The sequence below is a fragment of the Rhynchophorus ferrugineus genome, unplaced genomic scaffold, assembly GCF_030347505.1.
Source record: "Rhynchophorus ferrugineus isolate W39M unplaced genomic scaffold, kcgeb_rfMv2 rfM10, whole genome shotgun sequence".
NCBI lineage: Eukaryota > Metazoa > Arthropoda > Insecta > Coleoptera > Curculionidae > Rhynchophorus > Rhynchophorus ferrugineus.
Genome location: NW_027472589.1, coordinates 985,944 through 1,001,290, shown reverse-complemented (window position 1 = coordinate 1,001,290; position 15,347 = coordinate 985,944). Strand labels below are relative to the sequence as shown.

Sequence of the window (15,347 nt, the reverse complement as noted above, 5' to 3'; positions counted from 1 at the left end):
ATCCTCTTTCATTACAAACTAGCAGTAATCTGCTAACATATTAGCATTTCATCTTCCTTGATAACACTCTTCTATATGTTTTATATCCTGGTGAAAGCGTTCACCTTGTTCGTAACTCACCATTTCAAGATTAAGGGGGAAAATCGAAATGGGAATACATGAAATGTACTTTTTATTCACTAAAAACTTGGCATTTACAGCTTTAACACTGCCTAAAATTCCATGAATTACTTTCTTTGGAGATAACCAAGCTGCTAATTCTTTCGCGGTAAGATATTGTTGTGGGCCAACAACAATGCCTTATTTTTATTTAGCGTCACTTATTTATAGAAAACAGTTTTAGAATACAAAGATCCTTTACCATTTCTAACCTTGGTCTCGACAGAATTTTTCACTAAACCGTTTAATATGTAAGGGTGGAAGAATCACATGATAAACAAAGTCAGTTCTTTTCTATAGTGGTGTCTTTAGAGTCCAACAAATAGAGAAATCAACAATATTTCTTGAAACCTGCCTGTAGTCCGAGCAATATAACAACTTTTAAATTAGTACAAACTTTCCAGTCGTATTTTTTATTTGATTAAGCCTAAATTAGTTTCAAGTTTTCATATGTTTCTTTTAAAATCACTGAATATGCAATAGGTATTCACATAAATAGTATTCACACTATTACTAAGGAAGGTAACGTGTTAAACAACCATATCAAGACAATGTCTTTGACAATGGAATGAGGAATTCCCATACACGTAATCTTATTTATATTAACATAGAACAGTTGTGTCACACAATGTTTTTAATCCCCTTTATGTATAATTTCTCAAAAAGAAATTAGTTCAGTCGTAGTATTCCATTAAATACAAAATATTAATAATTTTACAGCGTTCTTTGATAGTTATTGTAAAAATTTTTCGGTTCTTAAATAGCTTTTTTACAGTTTATATATGTTAAAATATTTGGCTTCTTTGGCTGCAATTTTATTTCGTGGCAGGTCCATCTAAAATGGCGAATTTGGGAGGCTTGTAATTTTATTTTCTTGATTTTTAGATAGCGTAATGGTAAAGACTTAAATATATTTTTAAAGTGATTTGAGAAAACATCAGCCTTATCTTTATATCTTCGGACCCTATTATTATTAGGCGCTTCGAGCTTTATTATTGATTTCTATACCGAAGAATATTATTCTTTATAACACAAATTTGACCGGATATTTCAGCGAATTAAAAAATCGAACACATAGACGAATTCCAACTACCTATACTCATCCCGCCTGACATAAATTATGGTGTTTATTGGCGAACATCGAATCCTAGGTAAAGCCGACCGCGAATCCTTGGAATATTTTCGATTAAATCCGATGGAGACTGAAAGGTTTCAATTTTAATCGCGGCAAAGCAATATCGACTGGGGCGATATGGAAAGCATAAAAACTAAATATAAATTATGCCCATCCCACCGTTTTTATGGCGTAGTCTCGATAGTTTCTTGCGAATGGAAGTTAATAGAGCGTTTAAATAGCGTCGCTGCGGACTGGAGACTGGCTAAATGGCGCGATAGTTAACTGCGTCGTTGTGTTTCACTGATTAATTTTGACGACAATTCGCTCCAATTACGATAAAAGCCGGTCTGACCGACTGGAAAAGAAAATGTGTAGGAGGGGAAACTGGAGAACCGGACAGAAACTTTTCGGTATGCGGCATTTTACCTGAGATATTTCAAACGGGTCTTTGTTCGAATTAAAAACAAATGTAAAAGGAAACCTTTCAATTTGAATGACGAAAGTATTCGGCGATCGATAAATTAATGAGTTGATGAAGGATTTTCCGCCTTCATTTTCCATCAGCAAGAAACTGTACTAAATTCAATATCAAGCAATCATAAGTATTCGAAAAGTGTTGCAGATTCAAAACTAAAAATAATAATTAAGGGAAAAGTAGTTTCAGTAATTTCCAGACAATAAACTGAAGTACCTTTTGCCAAACTCTTTTCAAACCCGCTTTACACCGTTCAGAGACTTTTACACAAACAGACGAAAAAGGAAATGTGGATACAATATGGAGATATGATGGGAAGAAACAGCCAAGACATCTTAAAACATTTTAAAAAGAGCACAGAAGTGATAGATCTTGAGGAATTAAAGAATATACAGAAAACCACTGAATTGTTAGTGGAAGATCATAAAGTATGGAAACAGGAACAAATCTCATAAGATTTCCAAATAACACTTATTGTTTGGATAAATAAAAAAGGACAGAAAAGATACTGTTTTAGTTAAGAATTATACAAAAAACGTCCAAAATCTGTAGTAGATCAGTTGCTAACAAAATTGCAGATATAATTTGGAAAGGGACAAGTATACTGTATATTTAGTAAAAGACAAATTGTGAAAAAAAGTTCAATTTCAAAAGATACGAATATATTTAGTTTTTATTGATTTGGATAAATCATTTGACAGATTAAGAATAGTGATATGGGTTATATTAGAAAGATGAAATTGAACTAATTAAATTATAAGAATAATTTAAAATATATACAGTTTACTACTAATGACGTCATGACAGACAACATGAAATCACAAACTTTCAAAACCCAAGCAGGACTAAGGCAAGGCGAAAGCTCGGTTCCAAAACCGTCTATAAAATTAATGGATAAAATAATAAAAAACTGTGGAAGAGATTTTACACATAATGTAATAATAGCACTAACCCATAATAATCAAAATATAATGATAATGTTAAAGTTATGTGTTTTTATCCAAATTTGCTACGGTTTTAAAATTGGAAAATATTTATTCTACAATAGGTACTTTGGAATTAACATCTACGTCACTGATTTTATTGTGCACTGAATTTTACTTATAATTTCACTGCACTAGATCAAATGGTTTTAGTCTTTTTAATCTTCTGACTAAGACATCATTATCTAAGAACTTCTAGGAGTTCATGTTTTTGTGTATAGTCCTTGATAACGTTATTGATAGTTTCCTTCGTCGTCACTTTGTCGTTACGAATGTACCATAGAGCATCAACAATATCTCGCAGTACCTTGTTTTGGAATCGTTGTATGATACTATAAGTTCAAACTGTTTTCAAGACTTGTTGGTAAAGTCAAAGCAAGTACCCAATAACCAGTACATCTTTTTGTACTTCAGCTTCAGCTCTTGGCATGTTTTATTAACGTGTGGCTTCAACCTAAGTTTTATATTAAGGGTTATGCTAAGATATTTGGCTGTAATACACCTCCTGTGGCACTCCTGCTTATATATTTCTCAAGTCAGCATAGGCATGATCTTGTTTTACTCTAAAGTATCGGTCAGTCATATATGATTCTAAAGAAATGAAAATGATGGTCAGAATTGGAAAACTCATGAGTTTGCATATCGCTGTAAATTGCAAATTCATTAATAAAAAGGAACTATCGAAAAAATCTAAAGTGGAAGTATACGACCAACCTTAACTTTTGGTTGTGAAATGTGGATATTGTCAAATAAACGAAGAAGTAAGATAAAACAGTAGATATGAAATAATTAAAGAATCAAGGGAGTAACGAAGATGGACATGATAAGAAGTAAGGAGAATAATAAGAAGTAATAAAGAAGACAACTCCAGCAAGAAAAAATAGTAATACGAGTGGCAGGGACGGAGAGGACAAAGACCAGAGGCCGACTTAAGCAAACCTGTGATGAATGTGTCAGGGAAATACTGTCGAAGAGAGGAAAAACCCTGACCGAAGTAAGGAGACCCAGCAGAGATGGAAGAAATGGAAGGAATTTATACATATATATGTTTTCGTCTATTTTTAGCTTAATTAAAAAAATTTACATTTTAAACCTATTCTTTTCCTATAATATATTTAGAATATTGAAAAGAAAGGTTTTTCTATCCAATGCTGAACTAATCTATATGCAAAATCCGTAAAAATTATATATTTATAAACCCATCAGTGTTTAAAATATTCAAGTACTGAACAGATTAACGCAGAGCTGATTCTGATTGTTTGATTGCACGACAGGCTTGATGCAAGAATCCGGTAAATATTGACAGAACCACTGTCAGAGTCAGGATGCTGATATAGTCGAATGTTTAATGTTAACTGTTCGTTTTAAACTGCATACATGTTGTATACACACAGTTTGATATATTATTAAATCGTTTGTTTGAATAGTCGACATATCTTTATAGCGTTCCTACCGATACTGTCGTCTATTATTAGTGGGTCGACCTTGCAATCAACCACATATCTTGCATACATACTAATTGTTTCTAACAGCAGAAACGTTATTTAATATATTAGTCCACCTACTAATCTCGTTCTCTTGTCGGTAGTTCTTGTTCTATTTTTGGACATTTGGTCGGACACTTTGAAATGATCGGATTTGAAGCTTCCGGAATATTTACTGGATAATTTGTATTTTTTTCTGTAAATTGTCGAGAGCCGACTTGGTTGTGGTAGTGGTTAAGGCAACTGAGCAGTCCTTCTTCTATTATGATAAGTCGTGAGTTCGAATCCTGCTGGGGCATAGTCGTAAATTTTTTTGTAATTTTTGTTGTGATTGTTCATAAGATAAGAGTGCAAAATCCGACAAGGAAAATGGTTTTACTAAAGCCAGTACCAGCCTGGGTAAGACCGGATGCCTTCTGGGACGATATCTAAGTTGGTCACTCGCCAGTCAGTAGGCTTAATGCCGAGGACCGTGATTCGAAACCCACGGTAAGCAGTAGGTCCAGTCCAGGTAAACCCTAGGTGGGTAAAAAGGAGACGTAAATATGATTAAAAAAAATTGATGGTACTTCAATGATTAATGATTATGGTACATGAAACATTTACGTCATTCTTATTACAGCTTGAATTAGGTGAGTCCCGCGTTAATTTAAGAATATTCGATTAAAGTTACTTTACATCTACAACCAATGGGATTTGTCGTATAATATTGATGATTTTACGCGAGTTTCTCAATTGTTATGTTTTAATAGGTATAGAGAGAAGGTTGATGTCATTTTATTTTAACATCTTATAGTAAACCAGTTGTGCTTGTTTTTCAGACAAGTTTTCATACATAAAAGTTTTACATTTACACATTTAAATTAATGTTTCACAACTATTGATTTCGCAACTCCTTCCTCATTTGGAAGTTCTTAGGCGCTTAAGTACGATATATAAGTATTATAACAATGCCTTCAGTTAACTGGTATAACTCTTTTCGTTGCTCAACATCAAAGAAGCCATTTTTAAGCTGTCAACATGAGTTTATTCTTATAGTAGGTTTTCTGCAAGTCTTTAATGTGGCTGTGGATCATTGGTGAACCCCATAATATTATAATTAAGACCAACAAATAGTACCAAACTCTATGCTGATATCTATCTGATTATTGTGGTTTTTATGGGTTTTGGATCCAATACAGAAATAGACGAAACTTGTTCCGAATATTAAACCCTTCTGGATCCGCCCTATTAGAGTAATTAAACAATAACGCGGCATATTTACCCCGAAACTCGCACACTATCGCCCGCACAGCAAGCGAATACTGCGCCGACCGCTTTTCTATTAAAATTGTTGCAAAATCACGCCCATACCCTTTAATTTCGCTGCGCGACTTTGGTTAATTCGCAAAATTATTTTGGGTGCTAATACCGTGAACGTTAACGAGAAGAATTTCGGTTGTTAGAACGCGCCGAAAATTAGCATTCATTACATAAGAGGTTCTGCTGGATTTTGTTTATTAAACGAAGATATTCTTCCGTAATTTTGTGACGGTACAGAACCCGAGGCTGAAACAGAGCTTGTGAAGAATATTCGAAGCCCTGCGGTATAACTGTAAGGTCTTGCTGATGCGGATATGTAGAAGCATTTGGCAATAATGTAAAATCTAACTTATATCCATCAGGGTCAATCAAATTGATTTTTTTTTCGTGCGAAGATATGTTCTTCGGCAATTTGTTGCTCTTTCTTATGTTGTTAACACTGAAAGGTAGTTTCTTTAAAACTTTATTTCTTTTTAAAAGCCTATCGGCATGTAGGAAACATTGAACATTTCCTATATTGGTTTTGTTCGCTGTTGAAGCAACTCGTAAAACTGCTCGTCCATCTCATTCGTTTATGATCACTGGCCGGCTTCCTCGATTTTTTAACAGAAATAACAGAAAAACTAAAATTTACAAAGTCTGCTTTATTATAAACAGCCACTATATATTTAAAATCTAAGGACCATAAGATTATTTTCAGAACTGTAATTACCGGCGTATTATTACCAGTTAGTGCTTTGTTAGGACATGCATTTACTAATGAAACCTATCAATTATTATCAATATACATGAAACTAAACTAAAAGCTGCTTACGCAAATATTATTACTCTCGAATTTCGTTAATCCCTGTTAATATAAATGTTCACATATGTCGTCGGGTTGTTCTTTCACAGCGACTGTTCACATTAATTTGTTTTCTCTACAAGAAATATTAAATATAGTCTATTCAAAGTTTATTTGTATATGCGTCATCAAGATGTTTAATGTAATGCCTGCTGCAATTTGTAAATTTGTTTTAGAATCAGACAATATTGTCCTTCTCATTTTATTCTAGTCAAAAAGAGATACAATACTGTATGATTAGTTCGAATACGTAAATGAATGAACCTGTTAAAGTCGTCCAATTGTCAAACTTATGCAAAATTCTTGAAAGGAATAAGAGGTTATAACTCTAACCTATAAACTATTGTGGCTGTATAATTAACTGTAGTTTTTAGATTAGAATTTGGTGCTATGTCAAAGCCAAACTGAACTAAAACTCAAGAGTTGATGTGGCAACATTGCGACGTTTTGACGTCTTACATTTCGGTAACGCATATACAAATAAACTTTGAATAGACTATGTAACTTTATATGATCATACTATTCTTAGTCGTTTTTTTGATCCAAGATGGCAAGTTTAGTTTTTTTTTTAAATACGTATATTAATATACATATATTTTGATAACTTTTTTATAGTTTCTTTATGTTCAAATCATTATTAGACGCTTTAGAATGAGTTCAAGCACTATTCGTTCTAATTTCGAGCTTAACTTTGGCCAAAAAAAAGGAAGAACTAATTCAAATAATGAAATATATTTAGATACCTTCGAAAAGAAACTTTCCCTTCAACCTTTAAAACTTTTATGGTCCGGAGGAAAGGTTTCTTTCCAGTCGCGAGCGTTCCTGCCTTGAGGTGAGGCTGGGAAATTATATTTTTTCATTATCTTATTAGTTGGATTTGGCGAAGAAAAACCATCCGGTTTGGTAGGTCCCGAACACTTAATTCCCTTCGAATTTAACATAATGGAATTCTTGCCGCGAACTTTCCCCAACTTTGTTGTCGTTACTTTTTTCCTTTTCGGTTTAATTGAAATGTTTTGTTCTTAGTTCGAAGGGAAAATAACCGTCGTGACGTCATCGCGTCTAAATTGTTTTCGCGTTCTGATACGAAAATCATAAAAGGCGTCATTGTTAAATGGTTCCAGTTTGAATTGTCACGTGTACTAACTTGTTTTCGACGCTGTAAACACCATAAATTGTTGCATATTTGATTACGATGTTTCAGTACAAAGGGAGTGAGATATGGGCGGTCGAAAATTAACAATAGCATACGGATATAAGAACTAATGCATGTTAAGCGCTGTAGGTTCGCTCGTAAACCCTCAAAATACATGTATTTTTGGGTGAAATAAATGAAAATTCATGTTAAGTTGTTTCAGAATTTAAAATGTTTACGATATGTGACATAAACAACTTCAAAGACAACAATTTTTTTTAAATATATGTTTCATTCATGATATAAACAGAAATTTACTAATTTGTTGAAAATACATGTTATACTTAAATACTTTATAATTTATAGTATCGTTAAATAACTTATAAACTAAAATTTGTTTAACAAGTTTTAAACTACCAATCGATCTAGCATAATTTTTCTTATAATTCATGTGATTTTCATTAATCTGTGACTATTTAGTTGTAAATTGCAGTATAAAAACTTAAAAACTCTATATCTATCTACGCTATCCACGTAAAATTAGTTTAGAATATATAGTTTTTAAGTTAAAATACATTTTTCACTGTGTAATTAATTTTACTAAAAATCATACAATTATTATACTACCATTTGGTTCAGCATAAAATTCTTTATAATCTGTGTGATTTTCATAAATTTTTGATTATTTAAATGGAAATGATAGCGAAATTTTAAAAATTCTAAAAAAACATAAAATCATTAATGGAATAATTGTTAAATATTTTTTTCTTCGGAAAAGCAACTCTCTCAGTATATTGATGTGAAGTAAACAAAAAACCATGTTAAATTCCTTTAAAATGGGTAACTTTTAAGGCAGGTTACGAAAACCGAAATTAACTATTTTTTTTTATTATTATTACGTACTTAAAAAACTAAAAGTTATACGAAAATTGTTATACCATCATTTGATTCAGCGTAAAAGTTTCTACAATAGCTGTAAATTTCATTAATTTGACATTATTTGAATGGAAGTATCTGCAAAAAAAAACTTGAAAACGGCCACGAATATAAAAAGAGTGTCATAATTTTTAACTCCTGGATAATGACAAAACGACTGCAGTTATATATACATAAACATAAAAATTAAACACGATCGGTATTCCTTGAAGGCTTATAAATAGTTGTAATGTAATAGTTTGATAGTAAGTACAGTACTGCATTTAAGATTGATGTATATATTGATGCTATTCCACCACTATAAGATATACTGATTATAGTACAGATTTTATTTTTATCGGTACGATGGAATATTAAAAAAAATATCGTAAAACATAGCCGATTTAGAAAAGTTTATTTTCCATTTTAAGTTTGTGGGAATTCGATTATCAGTATTTGTACAACAATAATTTGCCAAATGTAAATAAACCAGCTGTTGGAAAAGAATGAAAGTTAATATTATCGCTGAAATAGTGAGAATATTAAAAAAACTAGCAGAACAACTAATAGACAATAGTAAACTTACCCGGAGGTCGAAGATATAAAAACATTTTGAACTAATATAGTTAAATTGTGTATGAAAACTATGTCGTGTTTTTAAAACTACGTGGAGAGGAAATATTCTGTCAACAAGTCGTTGCAACCTCTGCTAAAGACTGCCTGCTGATTTTATTTTAATGTAGTGGTAGGGGACCAAGATTCGAAATTATGGTTTTTTATAGAAAAAACTGGAACGAGTTCTAGGTTAAGGTTACTGTAGGAGAATATTATACAGAATGATGTCAGGATCTCTTATAAGAGAAAAACTAAAATTCAGCAGTCTCATCAGATACCAATCGACTCAGCGTGGGCGAATATCTCATAGGTATTTTTTCCTACAACCTAGTAACTGTTTAAAAAAGAACAATCACTCCTAATCGTCATCAGATTATGTAGTTTCTGTAAACCGGATGTAATAAAACCAGTAAGAAAGTTAGTAGTTTCTTGGACAATGTAATTGGGCTCATCAAATATTATAGATGTATCTTGTTTAATTGTCTTGAAACCAAAATGGTAAAAATTCTAAGAGCTTTGGAGAGAGTGCGTAGAGAGTCCTGCTGGGCTGATTCTATTCTATTCTATTCTGAAGCTAGCTGGGGCAGCCATTTAAATCAGATTGTTCGATGCCAATAATTAGAATTTGTTATACTCTTTAACTTTAATTGTAATCAACAAAACGCTCATTGTGATTGATGATGATTGATGCAATCGATACCTTTTGATTGGTCCTTGCCATTTTGCTCTTGGTTTTAGCGAATATTTAAGCGATAGTTATGCTAAAAATGTTTTTCGAATGTACCAAAAATAATTTACAGACAGCAAGTTTAGACAACATCAAGAACCAGTTTGGAACAATTCAAAACTTACTTTTTGTTGTTTTTTTTTAAATCGGATATTCGAATCACTGACCGACTGATCGCGTCATCGTTCAGACATTCACAGGTAGTCGGGACATCGTACGAAGCGACTTCGCGACATTTGCGGCGTATGGATGGCAGTCAGTTGTCGCTGGTGTCGAATGAACGGAAGTTTGGCCCGTACTGAACGCGGACAGACGCTCGTTGGAGCGCCGGGACGCTCGCAGGAGGAGCGTCGGCCGAGCTAAAGTATCCGTCAGTTTCGGTTTCGGAACATTTTCCCGCAACTTTCAGTCGATGGAGGTTTTTCTACGGTTTTTGGACGAGGTATTAACGTCCTGGGACTGTCGAGAAAACATGACGATTCTTGAAGTCTAATTTCGGGAACTATTTCTTTATTAATTGTATCAATATTTTCTCTTTCCGTGATTATATTTGAATTGGTAAATAATGCAGATATATAAAGGATGTGAATAATTATTTTGTAACTTTAACGCTGTGTCTAATTACGATTGATTTCCAATAATTCTGATAATTCTTTCGTACTTTTATTAACATTTTTTAGAAGTTATTAGTGTATCTTACTTATTTTTATTGTAAGTTTGTATTTTTATTGAATTTTTAACTGCAGCTGTCAGAAAAGTTTAGTTTTTGTTCCATTTTTCTATTATATATATATATATATATATATATATATATTTATATATATATATATATATATATATATATATATTTATATATATATATATATATATATATATATATATATATATATATATATATATATATACTTATTTTTTAAATTCATAATTACAGCTTATTTTCATTAATTCATTGTAAGTTTATTGTATTCTATAAATGTGTGGAGTTACAAACAATACAACTGAATTAAAATTGAATTTAACTCTAGCCAAGCTTGGCTCTTGGCGTTTTGACCTCTTCAATCGACGAACATTTCTTCCCAGTGAGCATTATTTTGAGATCTGAGAACAGAAAATAGTCGCTGAAGGCGAGATATGGAGAATATGGTGGATGAGGAAGCAATTTGACGCGCAATTCATGGATTTTGCCATCGTTTTCACTGACTTGCGATGCGGTGCATTGTCTTGGTGAAGCAGCACGTTCGTTTTTCAGCGACTTCGTCCTTCAAACGGTCCAATAACGCTATGTAATAGTCGCTGTTGATGGTCCTTTCTTTTTCAAAGTAGTCAATGAATATTATTCCATGCGCATCTCAAAATACAAATGTCATAACCTCGCCAGCCGACTGTTGCCTTTTCCCACGCTTTGGAGCGGGTTCATAGTGGGCAATCCGCTCGGATGACTGTCGATTGGCCTTAGAAGTGAAAACTAATGATCCGACAGTTGTTAAATTTAAACAGGCATCTTCTGAGGGTTAGTTCTGACTAAAAAACATATGTATTTAATTCTAGTAGCGCCGTCTATGTTTCAGGCCGGGGACTTTTCAATTGATCTGTTATTGTACTAATACTTATCCAAGGTCATATTTTAAGTTTATATATTTTGTGGTTCATACATTAATGATATGACATCATATTTATGAAAGAAATCACATTAGATTATATATATTTCAACAAACTAATACACAGAAAGTCTTTTAGATTCCTACAAAATCGGGTCTCACTTTTTGACTACAAAATGTATTTAGGTCTCTTTTTGCTGTTCATATTTAATAATTATTGACCGTTTGCAATAGAAGAAAGCCTCACATAAAGATTTTGTTTAAAATATATCAAGGAAAATTAGAAATGCTTAATTCTTAGTTGTAAATCAAAAATAATATATAGATTGATAAAAGTTTATAAAATTTGTAGTACTTTTGTTATAATAAAAACTATTTTAGTATTTATAATTCAATCTCCCACAATGGTTCTACTTGGATTGAGTTTGCAGTTTCACATCTTCGGACAAATCTTGCAATAAATAATTACAAGATCTGTTACTGATTTATTTATATTCATAATATGACTCATGAACTAATATTTTCAAGAATTATGACGCAAACACAAAATCTCCAATGCCATCTATCGAAAAGCCAAGGAAAAAATTATATAGATTCATATTTTTATGTTATACCAGTGCCTATTATAAACCACTGGGAAGGAAGAGACGTCACAGTTAATTAGAACCACACCGCACACAATGGACTACAATGCCGGCTTGACGAGGAATACAATCCGACAAAGGTTTGCTTTTGCAACTAATACTTGTCAGAAGCAATTAACTCCCTTCGGAATCCGAGGAAAATTGACTGAGGATTGAATTAGGGCATCGGGTTGGTCAGAAAGTATTCTCGGTCTTCAATGGCAGACAGCTTATATGCTTGTCTGGATGCTTTTTCGTTGTTTCAAGTTCTTACACGGGTTTGTAAGGAAGATTTTCGTTAGTTAAACATGATTATATAATCTTCGCACTACCACTGACATGTTTTACTTTTTCAGAATAATATTTCATTCAAAACACGATAATTTTGACATTTTAAAGGTAACGTTTCTTTTATTTACTTTTTACCATAGCAAAACAAACAATCAGAATCCTATTGTGTGAAAGCGTTAAAAATTTGAATATGTTGTATGGGAAGTTTTACGTATCTTATACATAAATATTTGAATAATAACATTCAGAAGTTATTTTAGGCATCAAAATTCAATAAACGACATTTGTAACTTATTTTTCGAGATATACCTGAACGCTACAGCTCTGTTGGTAGATTATACCGGCAATATTCGTCGTACGTTCTCAAATATGTCTAGAAAGTAGTAATAAATATTAGATATATCAAAAATACCATTCGAGTTACATACTAATTTACTTTAAAAATCTTTATTACCAGATATAAATGAACCAGGTATATTTCTGAAATATAGAGCAACAACTGCCTGGAAAATTGAAAATATTTTTCCTTATTCTAGGGGAATTGTCAAGTTTGAATGCTGTTATTTGTTCAATAGAGCACAAGTAAGTTTAGATGATTGTTAAGCTTTATGAGCACACTTGAACTCAATATTATCTAAGATTTATTTCTTTGTAATCGTATTAGTATCATGTCGAATTTATATTTTCCAATAACGACGTAAAAAATATTCGAAAATATTGTCCCAGATGTTGAACAGGTGCTAACTTTATAGAAACAAGGATCTGTCAACTGTGAAACTTGAGCTGTAACTCGTATAGCTTTATTACAGCTACCAATAGTAGTAGAGTAATATATTGAGGGAGCATTGTTTTCGCAATTTTGATAGAGTTAATTTGAAATGTGAACTGTAGGTTTTTAGATTCGAATCCCACCAAAAGGTTACTTTGGCACCAATACTGGTCTTGCCAACGGTTCTGAAACTTTTCTGGAGTCCGACAAGTATGTTTTTCGCATATATTTGTTTTATGTGATCTACAGTTCAACGTCCATAATAATTCTTCTCAACAATGGATCTTTTTCGTTTTGTTTTAGTTACAGTTTATGGACGGACTGCGACCATTACATTTTTCATTGCTAATTCATATAGAACCCAAGTTTCGAGCATCTCGAGGTATCTAGACTTGTTTAAATATCTTAAAACTATTTTGTAGTCGAAGTGTAGTTCTATATCAAAATCGCTAGATGAAATATGTCGGTTTAACTCAATATATTTGGATATTTCATCGATTTTTTTAACAACTGGCCGGTCAGTACTAGAATCGAGAATCCCTGAGCCAAAACAAGCCAAATAGTTTTGATATTAACATGTGTTTAAGTACTCGTTACACCTTAATAACTCAAAGTGTGTTTTGTTCAAGAAGAACCAAATAAAATCAAATTATTGTCGAATTTAAAATAAAAATATTTAAAACCCTAAAAGCGATTGTAGAATTAGAAGTAATGTAAATAAAGGGTATTTTTGTTCCTCATGATAATCTGAATTCACAACACCTCTCCGTCTAAACGCCAAGTTTTCAAGGTCGCATTTCAGTGTGCTGTGTTTCAGTGTGGAGTAGATATCCATCATCATTAAAGTATCATTGAAAAAGCATTCCGTGGTTCAGGATATTATTGCTCGAAAAATTATGTCTGTTAATAAACAAATATTCTGTATATGTCGGGCGGTTATATTATTCTGTCCATCCTCTGAATATTAAAGCCTCAAAATAAATTACTACTGAGGTCCTTTCTTCAAGGCGTCAAGACTAGAGGGAGGGAGAGTAAAAACGAAAACAGAACATTAACTTAAAACGCCCTGTAGGGTCCTGCTTTTTCGCTAATATGCTTACATCTTCCTTGTAGGCGTATCATAATACAGGATACGTTTTCACGTTATTGTAAGGCCTTTGAATGAAGACCTAAAACGCTTTAAATACAGTTTAGTACTTTGTAAAAGGAAGGATCCGTTTGGCGTCTCGTGACGGGCCCTCCGCCTGCCCCCTCCGCCGCTGACGGGCGCTTATCTCCACATCGTTCGTTATCATAGATTACAATAAAGCCAAACGAGAACGGAGGGGAACATATAACAGGCCATAAAATTTTAATGGCAACGCGGCCATTTTAATAAATTCCCTCGAACTTACTACAGCGAATTTCATCATTTATTTCTCGCGGTATCCGATAGCTCGACGCCGATCCCACTTTTTACAATCGCCCTGGGAATCGGTCTTGACAAATACACGACTTTAAGACCGACAATAAACTAAACAGTCACATCGTGTCTTTCAATGGTCGATATCCTATCGGGGTGCCTTTATTTTGCCGTAGTTGTTCCTATATCAGATACATCTTTGTAATTTATCGGAAGGTATATAAATATACAGTCATAGAGAAATAGAGATTTAACTTTATAGGAAATTTTGGGTAAATGTTTCGCGGTTAACATTTCAATAGCATTTTTGTGGAACGATTTATCTTTTGCCTCAAAATAGGCCTGTCACCAGTTGCTGTCCTCTAAGTGATGGATCCATGTTTCATCCATTGCCACATATAAACATAAATATTCCGATTTGTTACGTTTAAACATGGCTAAAGACTGCACAGAATCATCAACACGTTCTTGTTTTTGGTCAACGGCGATCAAACGTGCCACACACTTTGAACAGAGCTTTCTCATAATCAAATACTCAAGCAATATAAAACCAACACGTTCTTTTGATGTCTTTACGATGTTAGATAACTCACGCTACTTCATTTTTCGATATTATATATATATGGCATGTAGAAAATCACTTCATTAAGCAATCTTCTGTATAAAATATTATATTAATTAATTAGTCTTATTCTAAAGCTTATTCTAAAGTCTACATATGTCCAGTAATCAGATCAGATGGTGTTAAACGTTTTAGTCTACGCACTTCACTATCACGTCGCATATTTAGCTGATTAGCGAGTACATTGGGATACACTGACACTCTTTCGAAGTACTTCACACAAACACGTTGAATTACACTCGTTATAGGTTCTAGAGGAATATCGCGTTGTATTACTTTATTTGAA

The 15,347-nt window shown here is 32.8% G+C and overlaps 1 protein-coding gene across 2 annotated transcripts in view; it reads right to left on the bottom strand.

The window, feature by feature from the left end:
* Nucleotides 1-10,021, bottom strand: part of LOC143203579 (uncharacterized) — a 91,637-nt gene extending 81,616 nt beyond the window's left edge. Inside the window, exon 1 of one of the 2 annotated variants that reach the window (XM_076415788.1) lies at nt 9,882-10,021. The gene's annotated coding sequence lies outside the window, so the exon portion shown is untranslated. Of the gene's footprint in view, nt 1-9,000; nt 9,109-9,881 lie in introns of those variants that run through there. The other variant, XM_076415789.1, reaches the window with a different exon arrangement.
* Between the last annotated feature and the right edge of the window lie 5,326 nt (nt 10,022-15,347).